Source organism: Bos javanicus, chromosome 15 (genome assembly GCF_032452875.1).
Source record: "Bos javanicus breed banteng chromosome 15, ARS-OSU_banteng_1.0, whole genome shotgun sequence".
Lineage (NCBI taxonomy): Eukaryota > Metazoa > Chordata > Mammalia > Artiodactyla > Bovidae > Bos > Bos javanicus.
Genome location: NC_083882.1, coordinates 42,221,195 through 42,234,110, shown reverse-complemented (window position 1 = coordinate 42,234,110; position 12,916 = coordinate 42,221,195). Strand labels below are relative to the sequence as shown.

Sequence of the window (12,916 nt, the reverse complement as noted above, 5' to 3'; positions counted from 1 at the left end):
TCAGAATACAGAGACGTACACTGAAAGGGGCTGGGGATAAAATATTAACAATAACAGTAAGCCCACATTCTAGCACGGTAACACGATAAAAATAACAAAGAAATCATTCCAAAGCGACACAGAAAGTTTCCCTTCCAGGGATGATTACTACAATTAGTAGTAAACTTCTGGTCTTTGCCGGGTCTCACGGTAGCTGGTTTGACGAGCTCAGGCCTTTCGGAAGGGGAGCAGCCTAAGCTAGTTTAGAGGGGGTGGCCGGATTAAGTAGACGGACTTGGATATTTCTGAGCCATCACCCAGGCAAGGGTTTCTAACATGGGGTGTCCACTGCAACGGGGGAGCACAGGTTTCCAGCCTCACCAGTGCGTTAACTCAACACACCCGCCACCCTCCCACCACCGCCCCTCCTCAAGCGCACCTGCACTCGTAACCAACAGCTACGTCCGCTGGCCGACTGACTGCGCCGGCGGCAATATTCAAAAGCAGGTCCGCGCTCGAGGAGAAAAAGCCTCTCCTGGTCCCCCAGAACCACCCTCCCCAAACGGGACGAGCCACTTCCACGCCCTGTCACTGGAAACCACCGGGTTAGAGACAGTGCGACCATGGAAAGGCCTCCCAAGCCAGCTCCTCTCCCTAAGCCGAGGCCTAGAAACTGCGGCGGCAGGGCGGGGCTTGACCCCCCACGGAAGCCCGGCCCTGCAGTAGAGGCGTGGCGGGTGTTCCTATTCCCTGTAGGAGGGCTGAGGAGCAGTTGGGAAGGGAACCGGCAACAGGCTAGCGCAGCAGAGCTCACCCCAAGTTCAAGGCATCGCGCTTCCGGGAGCCGCGGCGCCGCCTCAGTCTCACAGACCCGCAGGCGGCGGCGGCGGCGGCGGCTGCACGGACCACTACCCGGTCGCACTTCAGTGACGCACAAGTCCCGCCTCCAGCGCGTTGCTTGGAGACGGTGCCCAACCTTCTCCAGAGCTTCGACTAGCTGGCTGCGCTTCTTCTGAGGACCTGCGAGGCCTTGGCCTCGGGGGCCATCCGAGAGGGAAGGGTGGCGGCGAAGGCCAGAGGGGGCCGTGCGCTAGAGGCGGCAGCAGAGGCTTCGCCTGGCAGCTTCCTCAAGTCTAAGGCTCCGTGGGGCGGCAGTGGGTGTGGCCTGGCCGACTGCCGCCTCTTCTGGCCCCACTTCCCTAGCGAGAGCCCACCTGGTGACAAAAGGCACTGCGATCCCTGATTTGGTCAAAAGTTGAATTCCAAGTCACTACTTATAAGGCCTCTAATCTCCTACTGGTCATAGCTACACAAGTGAAAGTGAAAGTCGCTCAGTCGAGTCCGACTCTTTGCAACCCCAATAGACTGCAGCCCGCCAGGCTCCTCTGTCCATGGAATTCTCCAGGCAAGAATACTGGAGTGGGTAGCCATTCCCTTCTCCAGGGGATCTTGCCAACCCAGGGATGGAATCCAGGTCTCCCGTATTGCAGGTGAATTCTTTACCATCTGAGCCACCAGGGAAGCCCATCTCATTTCTTTTACGTGAAGGGGGCCCATCGTGCTCTCCTAGCTAGAATAAGAAGCATTAAAGAGAAATACAGGAAATAACCAGCACAGGGTTCAAACCAGTAAGCCCTAGTAAATGACTATTATTATTTTGAACACATGTTGGCGAGATCATGGCTTTTCAGAAGGTCCCTAGTGGATAATTGCTATTAAGCATCTGTTGTGTGCCAAGTACTATACTAGGCACTTTTTAGGCATTGCTTTTGTTTAAATAGTGCGCTTCAAGTTACACAGCCCGTGAATAATGGAGTAAGGGTTTAGACCCAGGTATGACTCACACTATCATCTTTATGCTTAGCAGCTAAACTACTTAAGCTTGTTGCCAGGCAAGAATGCTGGAATGGGTTGCCATGCCCTCCTCCAGGGTATTTCCAACCCAAGGATCGAACCCGCGTCTCCTAAGTCTACCTGCATTGGCAGATGGGTTCTTTACCACTAGCGCCATCTGGGAAGCCCAATCTTGCCCTCTAACAATAGGTAATATTTGTTGACCATTTACTATGTTCCAAGCCATGTGGTGCTAGTGGTAAAGAATCTGCTTGCCAATGCAGGAGATGCAAGAGACACAGGTTTGATCCCTGTGTTGGGAAGATCCCCTGGAGTAGGAAATGGCAACCCAATCCAGTATTCTTGCCTGGAAAATTCCATGGACAGAGGAGCCTGGTGGGCTACATTCCATAGGGCCACAGCAAAGAGTCAGATATAACGGAGCACATGAGCACAAGCCCTGTTCTAAGTACTTTAAAGGTATTAATTCATTTAATCCTTGCAGCAATCCTATGAGGTGTGTAAGTATTATTAATATTCTCATTTTAGTTGAAGAAACAGGCTTAAGAAAGTCAAGCTTTCCAAGGTCAATCTATTAGTAAGGAGCAGAGCAGATTCAAACCCAAGCTGACCAAACCCTGAGCTTCTTGTTTAAACTGTCTAAATAAGATAGTGAGAGGTCATTAGGGCCAGGTCCATGGCCTGTGTACTCTTAAAATTTTTTTTAATTGAAATATAGTTGATTTGCAATGTGTACTCCTTTTTTATACCTTATGGAGAGTATATTGAGGATTATCTCCTTGACAATCAGTACAAAACCTGGCATTCAATACTTGTTCAACATCTGGACATTTGATGAATATTTGAATGTGAGAAAAGCAAAGAGCCTAAAAATGAACCATACATAATGATTTTTAAATATCTAATTAAACAAGGTCCTATAGTTGAGCCTAATCTGGATCAGGAGTTAGGTCTATATCTCTGAAAAATTGCCTTCAATTAAATATGGAGTAGGAGATTCTATTCAGTGCAATAAAACTAGACAAGGAAACTTCATAAAAAAGCATTCACATTGGAAGGAAAAAAGTTTAACACTGTATTTTCAGACAAAAATACCATGGAATATTACCAAAAAAGCTACTAGAACTAGAAGTGAGTTTTGTAGGATACCAAGTCAATATATAAAAATCAGTTTATGTTTCTATAGTACTAATGAAAAATTAGACTTTGAAATTTTAAAGTACCCTTTAGCAGCAAAAAAATGCCAAACACACACACACACACATACATAAACTTAGGGATACACTTGACCAAAATGTGAAAGACATATAAATTGAAAACTGAAATACTGTGAGAGAAATTAAACATCTAAATACAGAAATATATCATGTTCATGGATCAGAAGATTCAGTATTTTTAAAATGTCGTTTTTTTCTCTGAATTGATATATAAACAAGGAAAGTCTAATAAAAATCGTAGCAGATTCATTTTGTGGAAATTACAAAGCTGATTCTAAATGGTCTATGAAAATGCCACCTAGAGTAGCCAAAACTGACTAAAAACAACAAAGTTGAGGGACTTACACTACCTGACTTCAAGACTTTATGAGATACAGTGATAATACAGTGTGGTATCAGTGTAGAGACAGACAAAACGGAGTTAACAGAATAGAGTGCAGAAATAGACCTACACAAATATGGTAAATTGATTTTCAACAAATATGCCAACGCAATTCAATGCGGGAAGGATAATCCTTTTAACAAATGATGCTGAAACAAGTGGATAGCATATGATAAAAATAAAAATAAAAAATGAAAAGAATCTTGATCCTGTCCTCATTCCATATGAAAAGGTAACTAAAAATGGATCATAAATCTAAATTTAAGTGCTAAAATTATAAATGTTATAGAAAAGAACATAGAAAAATTTTAGTGGCCTCGAATTTGGCAAAGATTAAGAAAATAGCACAAAAAGCACAATCTATAAAAGGAAAAAATTATATTTACTAAATTTCACTTCCTTAAAATTAAAACTTCTGCTTTTCAAAGCACACTTAAAATGAAAAGGCAAGCCATAGACTGGGAGCAAGTATTTGCAGAACATATATTTGACAAGGGACTTCTAACTATAATATATAAAGAACTGTTAAAATTCAATAAGACAACCAATTTTTTTTAAATGGACAAAAAATTTAAATAGGCACCACACCTAAGAAAATACATGGATGACAAAATAAGAACACAAAAATATGCTCAACACCATTGCCATCAAGGAAATGCAAGTTAAAAAGTACAATGAGATATCGCTGCACATCCTAGTCAGCAGAATGCCTAAAATGAAAAAGACTGATCATATAAAGTGGGCAAGGATGTGGAACGACAGGAATTCTCATAGACTGCATGTTGAGAATGCAAAATGATACAACTATTTTTAGGAAAACACTTGGCCATTTTTAAAAGAGTTACACACACCGACCATATGATCCAGCCATTCCACTCCTAGGTATTTACCCGTAAAGACTTATACATGAATATTCATTGCAGCATTATTTGTAACAGGCCCAAATAGGAAAACATGGGTGAATCTTAAAAACATGGATAAATCTCAAAATAATTATTCTGAGTGAAAGAAATCAGACAATTCACACAGTGATTTAACTGATATAAAATTCTAAGAATCCAAACTATAGTGATACAGAAAGCAGTGTTTACTTGGAGTGAGGGATGAAAAGGGGCCAGGGTAGAGAGTAGTGGAAGGGTGGAATTACTTAGATGCAAGAGAAAACTTTTGGGGGTGATAGGTTCATTTTCTTGATTCTAGTGATGGTTTCATGGGTGTATGGCTTCACTGGTGGCTCAGATGGTAAAGAATTTGCCTGCATTGCAGGAGACCCAGGTTCGATCTTTGGGTCAGGAAGATCCCCTGGAGAAGGGAATGGCAACCTGCTCCGGTACTCTTGCCTGGAGAATCCCATGGACAGAGGAGCCTGGTGGGCTACTGTCTATGGGTTCACAAAGAGTCGTACCCTGAGCAACTAACACACATTTCATAGGTGTATACATGTGTCAAAATCTCTCAAACTGTACACTTCTATCACGTGCAGTTTATTATACCCTAACGATGCCAATTATACCTTAATGATGTTGGGAAAAAAACATATCTGTTTAAATTCTAAGAGGCTTTATATTTCAATCTGATCTGAGCATGGAAGTTAGGAAAATCACTTCTACAAATTACCTTCAATTTTATGAAATAGGGCCAGTACTCTTATATAGCTCATGGAGAATATAATAAGGACTGGACTTTTGGCAAGATCACAAGACTTAAATATTTTAAAAATCAACATTAAATTGGTGTTATTACAGACATCTCTAGATAGTTCTGTCTCATCAGTACAGCTCTTTTCTTAACTTTGCACAAGCATAATAATTTAGTTAGAATGTAAACCAATAGGTTAGTAATAAGGATTATCTTAAAAACCAAAATAAAAGAGATTAGAAGTTCTCTCTGGAATAGGACTTATGAAGTTGTTTTGTAGCAAGATAAGGAAGCCTTTATTTTTCTTTAATATATAGAAAAAGTCGAGGAAAAATGTTTGTAGGAAGCCATAAATATAAACAGTTATGGGGGAGGGATAAATTAGGAGTTTGGGATTAACAGATACTATACAAAATAGATAAACAAGGTCCAACTATATTCAATATCTTGTAATAACCTATAATTGAATCTATATATAACTGAATCACTTTGCTGTGTACCTGAAACTAATACAAACTTGTAAATAAATGACAGTTTTAAGAAAAGATTTTAAAAAGAGTTATGGGAGAAGAAATCTCTAAGTTAATCCTTTTATAAGAAGAAGGATCCTCTTGTAATGAATCTTGCAGTTTGTAATGTGTATTCAGGTGGCCATAGTTTGTATACGTATTTTCCAGTTAAAACAGAGGCTTTGATAAAATTGTAGTAAACACAGTCCTTTAGTGAAGAGCAGGAAAATTTGAGAGAATTTTGAAATATTTTTTCTAGGAAAGTATGTCCAGTGTCTCCTGCTTTTCATAAGGTCACTAAACATCTGTGATAGGGCTGTGGGAATATATGAGGAAGGCTTTCAGTGGCTACGGGTTGTAAACATTTTTAACTTCCTGTATATAATTCATAAAATCATAAAGTAGAAAGAACTACTAAGTCCTCTTATCAAACATTCTTCTTTTATAGATGAGGAAACTGAGATCCAAAGGTGGGAAATGATTCACTTAAGGACTAAAGAGCAAGTTAACTGGGTTAGATTCCAGAAATTTTCTGGCCACTAGTGCTTTCCCTCACAACGTATTACTGCTTTTAATTAGATCGAGGTAGAACACAGAGGAACGGGTCATCTACAGTTAAGATGAAAGCATCATCATTTTCCAGGATACTGAACTTTGAGGTTTTTATATTTGACTGACTCCCCCTCTCAGGCTGCTGCTTCTCAATCTCTGGCCTCAGCCTCTGCTTTTGTTTTTAAACATTCAGAAAGCTCATGCACTCAAAGCTGCAATTATCACATGTATACAGATGATTCCCAAGTCAATATTGATTAATGTTAACTTTCAGTGGTGTATCAATCCTGTACTTCCCTAATTACATAGGCTCTCTTCTATAGGAATGAATATTACAGTAATGGCACCCAAATGCAACAATTTCTATATCAAAATGGCTTCAATATTTCTTCTGGTCGCTCAGACTCAATCATACGAAGAGATATCTTTCTGTCTCTTAAAGCATTCTCGTATTCTGTACCTTCGTTAAAATTTCTTCTCATTTTTTTAATCCTTTTTTTTTTTTTTTGAGTTCTTAGTGCTCTGTATGTATTATCTCCTATAAGGCTCACAATGGTCCTAAAAGACAGATGTTAAAGATACTAATATCATCTCAGTTTTACAGACAAGAAAACAGTCCTAGAGAGGTGCAATAACTTGCCCAAGTTCACATAGTGCATACATGGCAGAGCAAGGATTCAAACCCACTGTCTGAATTCAGAACCTCATGTCTTAGCTACTGTACTTTCTATTGGGTATAACCCTTTCTTGTTTATTCCCATCATCTCAGCCAAAGTTTCATATTAGATCAATGGCCACAGATAGATTAGCATACCTTAGCTGATCAATCTATCCTGAAACATATTTATTCAGTCTATTCTGTATCTTGCTGTCAGAGCAAGCAACTTAAAATATTAGCTTCTAATATTAGCTTCTAATATCTAATATATGTTTCTCAAGTCTATACCACAAAGGTTCAGTTCAGTTGCTCAGTCGTGGCCAACTCTTTGCCACCCCATGGACTGCACCATGCCAGGCTTCCCTGTCCATCACCAACTCCTGGAGCTTACTCAGACTCACGTCCATTGAGTCAGTGATGCCATCCAACCATCTCATCCTCTTTCATCCCCTTCTGCCTTCAATCTTTCCCAGGATCAGAGTCTTTTCTAATGAGTCAGTTCTTTGAATCAGGTGGTCAAAGTATTGCAGCTTCAGCATCAATCCTTTCAATGAATATTCAGGACTGATTTCCTTTGGGATTAACTGGTTTGACCTCTTTTCAGTCCAAGGGACTTTCAAGACTCTTCTCCAACACCGCAGTTCAAAAGCATCAGTTCATCGGCACTCAGCTTTCTTTATAGTCCAACTCTCACATCCATACAAGACTACTGGAAAAACCATAGCTTTGACTATATGGACTTTTGTCAGCAAAGTAAATGTCTCTGTTTTTTAATATGCTATCTAGGTTTGTCATAACTTTTCTAATGAGGTGCCGGTGCTCAATATTAAGCCAGAGCAGGTCAAGAAAATGGACCCTAGTGTTTGGCAACAGTTTTAAATGAGTGATTTTACCACCCCATACCCCTAAAGATCTATGTGGGTCTTGGGGGAGAGATAGCTCTCTAGACTACCTACTCCCAGGGTTATTATGTTAATCTAAGCCACCTCCTAACACCCTCCCCCACAACCTTTCATTATAATGTACTGTGATCACTAATCTTTATAGAACTCTTCACTGCCCACCTTCCTTTGTCATAACTCATCCCTCACCTCAGGCAAGTTTATTCTCTGCCTCAGCCATCTCAATTTGACCCCAGGAATTCCGATTTTCCTGCCAACATCTCCTCTGCCATCTGCTTTTTCTTTGAACGGCTCTCTGCCTTACTGAAACCAGAGGAATTCACCTCTCTGACAACATTTTTTGGCTAGGAGACAAGTTAACATTTTCTTCCCTAGCTATCAGGTCCTTCCACAATGTTTTACTGCTATAAATGTTTTACTACTATCAATCAGCCATCCTGATGCCTGCAGAGCAGGAGTCCCGGGTTCCTGACCCAGTGTAGGTCAGGAAGATCCCCTGGAGAAGGAAATGGCAACCCACTCCAGTGTTCTTGCGTGGAAAATCCCATTGACAGAGGAGCCTGGCAAGAGGCGGATACGATTTATCGACTAAACCATATCGCCATCTTTACTTCTTTAAGCTCTTCCCTCTGGAAGTCTGTTTTTTCCTAAACCAGCTGTGCTTATTAATAATACAGATGAAAGTCATGTTTCTCCTTATGCAAATATGAGCCTCAAACTATCATGTATAATGCAAGGAAAAATCAATCCGATGCATACAGACAGGGCCAGGGGAAATGAAGTGAGAAAATTCAAGAACAACATAGAGATTACTTGCTCCAATCCTGGAAGCTATTCACCTTGGTTTTTTGGGTCCTTATTGTCAGACAGACAGACTAATGGGAAATGGCAAAGTCTATCCTGAGAGAGCAAAACTCAGGTCAGTTTATCACTCTGCTACATGGAAAACAAAGACTAGAAGCAGCTGGTTCATTATTATACTTCCAGATTATGTGAAACATGTCTTTTCACAGATAATAAATTTGTACTAATTTGTTTTGAATTAGAATGCTAACAATCCTTCATTGCTATATTCTATGATCACTGATCTCAGCATAACTGTTTATGGCCTCTCCTTGCATTTGATTGTTAAGTTTTAAAATTTAGAACAGTCTGTCTATTCTGCTTTTTTCATGCTATCAACTTGTTACAAAAACTGGGTGTGTTAGGGTTCAACCAGAGAAACAGAACAAGTAGGAAATATATTCTGAGAGATTTATTGCAAGAAATTGACTCAGTTGTCAGGGCTGTTATGGCCAGCTGGAAATCCATAGAGCAAGCTGTCAGGAAGGAAGCCTGGAACTCTTGGGCATGAGTTGAAACTTCTACAGTTCAGTTCAGTCGCTCAGTCGTGTCCAACTCTTTGTGACCCTATGAATTGCAGCACGCCAGGCCTCCCTGTCCATCACCATCTCCCGGAGTTTACTCAAACTCACGTCCATCAAGTCGGTGATGCCATCCAGCCATCTCATTCTCTGTTGTCCCTTTCTCCTCCTGCCTCCAATCTCTCCCAGCATCAGGGTCTTTTCCAATGAGTCAACTCTTTGCATGAGGTGACCAAAGTATTGGAGTTTCAGCTTCAACATCAGTCCTTCCAATGAACACCCAGGACTGATCTCCTTTAGAATGGACTGATTGGATCTCCTTGCAGTCCAAGGGACTCTCAAGAGTCTTCTCCAACACCACAGTTAAAAAGCATCAATTCTTCGGCACTCAGCTTTCTTCACAGTCCAAATCTCACATCCATACATGACCACAGGAAAAACCATAGCCTTGACTAGATGGACCTTTGTTGGCAAAGTAATGTCTCTGCTTTTCAATATGCTATCTAGGTTGGTCATAACTTTCCTTCCATGGAGTAAGCATCTTTTAATTTCATGGCTGCAGTCACCATCTGCAGTGATTTTGGAACCCCCCAAAATAAAGTCTGCCACTGTTTCCCCATCTATTTGCCATGAAGTGATGGGGCCAGATGCCATGATCTTAGTTTTCTGAATGTTGACCTTTAAGCCAACTTTTTCACTCTCCACTTTCACTTTCATCAAGAGGCTTTTTAGTTCCTTTTCACTTTCTGCCATAAGGGTGGTGTCATCTGCATATCTGAGGTTATTGATATTTCTCCTGGCAATCTTGATTCCAGCTTGTGTTTCTTCCAGCCCAGCATTTATCATGATGTACTCTGCATAGAAGTTAAATAACCAGGGTGACAATATACAGCCTTGACGTACTCCTTACCTATTTGGAACTAGTCTGTTGTTCCATGTCCAGTTCTAACTGTTGCTTCCTGACCTGCATACAGGTTTCTCAAGAGGCAGGTCAGGTGGTCTGGTATTCCCATCTCTTTCAGAATTTTCCACAGTTTATTGTGATCCACACAGTCAAAGGCTTTGGCATAGTCGATAAAGCAGAAATAGATGTTTTTCTGGAACTCTCTTGCTTTTTCAATGAGCCAGCTGATGTTGGCAGTTTGATCTCTGGTTCCTCTGCCTTTTCTAAAATCAGCTTGAACATCTGGAAGTTCATGGTTCACATATTGCTGAAGCCTGGCTTGGAGAATTTTGAGCATTACTTTACTAGCATGTGAGATGAGTGCAATTGTGCGGTAGTTTGAGCATTCTTTGGCAGTCTGGTAGAATTTCTTCTTCCAGGCAGCTTCAGTTTTGCTCTCAAATTCTTTGAGCTTATTGAATCAAACCCACCCAGATCATCTAGGATAATCTCCCTTGTTCAGTCCTTAAGTCCTGTCCGACTCTTTGTAACCCCTTACTTAAAGTCAATTGATCAGTACTTTAATTTCATTTACAAAATACCTTCAGAGAAACACTTAGATTAGTATTTGAATAACTAGGGACTAAGAGAAACTAAAGAGCCTCTTAATGAAAGTGAAAGAGGAGAGTGAAAAACTGGCTTAAACTCAACATTCAAAAAACTAAGATCTTGGCATCAGGTCCCATCACTTCATGGCAAATAATGGGGAAACAATGGAAACAGTGAGAGACTTTTTTTTTTGGGGGGGGGGCCTCCAAAATGGTGCAGATGGTGACTGTAGCCATGAAATTAAAAGTCACTTGCTCCTTGGAAGAAAAGTTATGACCAACCTAGACAGCATATGAAAAAACAGAGACATTGCCAACAAAGGTCCATTTAGTCAAACTCTGTTTTTTCCAGTAGTCATGTATGGATGTGAGAATTGGACCATAAAGAAGGCCAAGCGTCAAAAAATTGATGCAAGGAGATTAAACCAGTCAATCCTAAAGAAAATTAACCCTGACTATTCATTGGAAGGACTGATGCTGAAACTCCAATACTTTGGCCACATCATACAAAGAGCTGACTCATTAGAAAAGACCCTGATGCTGGGAAAGATTGAAGGCAGGAGAAGAAGGGGATGACAGAGGATGAGATGGTTGCATGGAATCACTGAATCGATGGACATGAGTTTGAGCAGGCTCCGGGAGATGGTGAAGGATAAGGAGTCCTGGCGTGCTGCAGTCCATGGGGTCACAGAGAGTCAGGACTGAGTGGCTGAACAACAAGATTTAGCTACATTAATGCATAAGGACTATCACTCAGGGTTAGCTGTTGCATAGACTATCCCTTCATTTTGGATTTATCTGTTTTCTTCCATTTACCTTGCTCCCTTTTCTTGCCACATTTCCTGTATGAGTAGTTTGGCTTTAGAGGCTTGATTTGTCTCACAATCAACTGTTTGGGCAGGAATACCTCTTAGGTTCTGCTGTGTGCTTCATGCTGCATCACATCAGGAGGCCCACAGTATCTGCTTTAAGACTGATCACCAGGACTCCCATCAATATTTCATCCAATGCTTTTATCCATTATGATGGTAGCCTGAATCTATTTTATTAGGGATTACAAAGTGTTGATTTTCTAGTTATCAGAAATTAGTAGCTTAGTTATCACTAAATTATCACTTAGTAGCATCACATTTGTAAAAAGTATAAAAAGGCTATTTGTTTACCCTGAAATACTGTTCATACAGGAAAGACACAAGTAATACCAAATTCTTTCCTTTTAAGGAGTTGGTAACTAGCTCCTTACAGTTGTGTCCAGGGTGTGGAATTTTACTTTTTCAGTATAATTATGAATTTGTGGGTTTTAAATATTTGATCAATTGAATTTATTATTAGTTTTGATGTTTATATAGTCCCATTTTTGGCCAGTGATAACCACAGTATACAGTCTTTTAGGCAAGACTTTGATAGCTTCCTTGCATTCTGGTCCCTGGCTTATCTTCTATATTTTTTGCTCCAGATCTGGAACTAGCCATTCTTCCAAGGAATTCTAGATCCTTTTACTGGGGAATGGTATACAGGGTCCAATCCTGTCACTAGATATATCCATAGCTATTGGACTATCATTACTTCTAGTCATTTTCAGTGTACAGAGTTAGGGAAATTAAAAAGGAAATAATAATCTAGAGTTCATACTGATGTTCCTAGTTTAAGATTTAAAAGATTTAAAATCTTGATTAGTCTTTTCATGTACTAGTATTGCATTGTTTTAATTACAGGGGATTTATAATATGTTTTACTATCTGGTTGTGATAACCTCCTCCTCTATCTCTCTTTTGGTCCTCAATGGAGAGAACTTATCTGAAGGGGAAAGGAAGCCAGGCCATTATGAATGTTTGCCTAATAAAGCCTTAGTCAAGGGATGGAGAGTGGGTTGGAGTGAGGTGATTTTAACTTGATTTTAATCCATGAACCAATTCCCATGGAATCAAATCCATGTCATAGATTTATAAAAGGATGTTAATAAAAACTGCAAAAGCTGTCTGCACTAAAAAATCAGTATTTTAGGTTATGTTAAGTACTGCTTTGGTCCATTTTAAATGAAGTTAATTGCAATTGGAGAAAGAAGCACTAATTCTCCACTTGTCCCACACAAAGGTTACCAGATAAACAGGGATGCCTGGTTAAATTTGAATTTCAGGTAAACAACAGTTTTTGGTTTTTTTTTAGTATAAATAGGTCCTAAATTTTATGTCATACCAATATATGGAACTAAAATGTTATTTATTACTTACCATAAATTTAAATTTAACAGGGTATCTTGATGTTTGTCCTGCTAAACTCACCGTGCCTATCTAGCACATTCCTTAGCTTTGGTACTTCAGGGATTTCAGCCCATCAGTGCTGGTGTCAGGCAACTGGAATAATAGCAGG

At 40.2% G+C, this 12,916-nt stretch overlaps 1 protein-coding gene across 2 annotated transcripts in view; it reads right to left on the bottom strand.

The window, feature by feature from the left end:
* Positions 1–1,109, bottom strand: part of RNF141 (ring finger protein 141) — a 36,993-nt gene extending 35,884 nt beyond the window's left edge. Inside the window, exon 1 of one of the 2 annotated variants that reach the window (XM_061440814.1) lies at positions 794–1,109. The gene's annotated coding sequence lies outside the window, so the exon portion shown is untranslated. Of the gene's footprint in view, positions 1–418 lie in introns of both variants that reach the window. The other variant, XM_061440815.1, reaches the window with a different exon arrangement.
* Between the last annotated feature and the right edge of the window lie 11,807 nt (positions 1,110–12,916).